Source organism: Schistocerca serialis, chromosome 1 (assembly GCF_023864345.2).
Source record: "Schistocerca serialis cubense isolate TAMUIC-IGC-003099 chromosome 1, iqSchSeri2.2, whole genome shotgun sequence".
Lineage (NCBI taxonomy): Eukaryota > Metazoa > Arthropoda > Insecta > Orthoptera > Acrididae > Schistocerca > Schistocerca serialis.
In genome coordinates this window covers 415,254,456-415,256,371 of record NC_064638.1, presented here as the reverse complement: position 1 = coordinate 415,256,371, position 1,916 = coordinate 415,254,456, and the positions used below count along the sequence as shown (strand labels likewise).

The 1,916-nt window shown below is 52.3% G+C and overlaps 1 non-coding gene across 1 annotated transcript; it reads right to left on the bottom strand.

Annotated features, from left to right (window-relative positions):
* Positions 1-1,302: 1,302 nt before the first annotated feature.
* Trnat-cgu (transfer RNA threonine (anticodon CGU)) lies at positions 1,303-1,377 on the bottom strand. The gene has a single exon. It is a non-coding gene; the product is annotated as a tRNA-Thr (tRNA).
* Between the last annotated feature and the right edge of the window lie 539 nt (positions 1,378-1,916).

Genomic DNA, 1,916 nt, shown 5'->3' with positions numbered 1-1,916 from the left:
CCAGGCAACGCCGGTCAACTGCTGTTTGTGTATGAGAAATCGGTTGGAAACTTTCCTCGTGTCAGCACGTTGTATGTATCGCTACCGGGGCCAACCTTGTGTGAATGGTCTGAAAAGTTTATCATTTGCATATCACAGCATCTTCTTCCTGTCGGTTAAATTTCGCGTCTGTAGCACGTCATCTTCGTGGTGTATCAATTTTAATGGCCAGTAGTGTCGATTCCAGAATAAGTGAAATACTTTTTTACTGCTACTTACCACTCACGCATGTACGCGAACACCACACCTGCTGTTGATTCCACTGCTAGTCTAATTGCCCATTTTGACTACAGCCCCAAGGGCCTGGTAACTGTGAGGCCGTTCTTTCCAGGGTTGCAGCGCTAACACCACGTGTCGCGCATTATGTATCGCTTTGCTGCGGCAGCTGGAGGAGGAATCTGCTGCGGTGTTTTGAATGGAGCGGCGCGGCGCAGTGACAGCGCAAAGCGGCCCCGCGCGGCACCGAGGTTACAGCGCCGTGTTTACCCCCTCCCCCCCCCCTCCCCATCCCCGGCCGTGGCCAGTGACCGATGGCGGGCGCGCGCATCCATCACTGCCAAGGCGCCAGTAATTAATGCTCCGGCCAGCCAGCCAGCGGCCGCCGCTTCTGCTCTTCCTCGGTCGATAGCGCGTCTTGAGCTGCGGCCGCCGGCAAGCCACTCTCTCACCAGCTGCTCTCACTTCTGCCGCATGCGTCTACATCACAAAAAGTACAACTCCCTCCGACACTCTTTGCACACCACACCCAGTATCCCAGTCAGGCTGGTTACAGACGACAAGCTACGTGGCTGCCATTGCTATTATGGGCATTCAATAAGTAATGTAACACAGTTTTTTTCTCGACCAATTTCGGTTGAAAAAATGTAGAATTTGTTGTGTCACGTCGTAGAATATTCCCGCTTTCGTTCGTACAGTTTCATGAAGTTCAGCTTGGTGGTGGCGCTATACGTAGCCTTCAAGCCAGAGGGCTGCCATTGAGTTTCTTTTCACCTAGAAACCAGAGCATCGCACCTTTTCGTAGGCGTTTGCAGAATGTCTTCGGAGACCTGGCAGTGAATAAAAGCACGGTGAGTCGTTGGGCCAGGCTTCTGTCATCATCGCAACTAGGTCGTGCAGACCTTACGGTCCTCCTACGTCCCGGACGGCCGCACACATCTGTGATTCCTACAGTGTTGGAACGTGCGGACTCTCTCATTCGAAATTAAAATACCTCCAGCTGCTGAGGGGCGCTGATATATACCAACGGGGACAGATGAAAATGTGTGCCCCAACCGGGACTCGAACCCGGGATCTCCTGCTTACGTGGCAGACGCTCTATCCATTTAAGCCACCGAGGGCACGGAGGATAGCACGACTGCAGGGATTATCTCGCGCACGCCTCCCGCGAGACCCACATCCTCACTTTGTATGTCCAAACACTACATTCGTTGTGACCCACCTCTACACACTCATTACTCGTGGAAGACATTCTTACCTAGACCCGTAAGAGTTCGGGGAATATGTGTGCATCCGCACAGAAGAAGAAGATCATGCATGGTCGGTGTTGCAAGAACTATATACTTAATATGGATATGGTGTCTGTTTCCAGAATGAGATTTTCACTCTGCAGCGGAGTGTGCGCTGATATGAAACTTCCTGGCAGATTAAAGCTGTGTGCCCGACCGAGACTCGAACTCGGGACCTTTGCCTTTCGTGGGCAAGTGCTCTACCATCTGAGCTGCCGAAGCACGACTCACGCCCGGTACTCACAGCTTTACTTCTGCCAGTACCTCGTCTCCTACCTTCCAAACTTTACAGAAGCTCTCCTGCGAACCTTGCAGAACTAGCACTCCTGAAAGAAAGGATATTGCGGAGACATGGCAAAGGTCCCGAGTTCG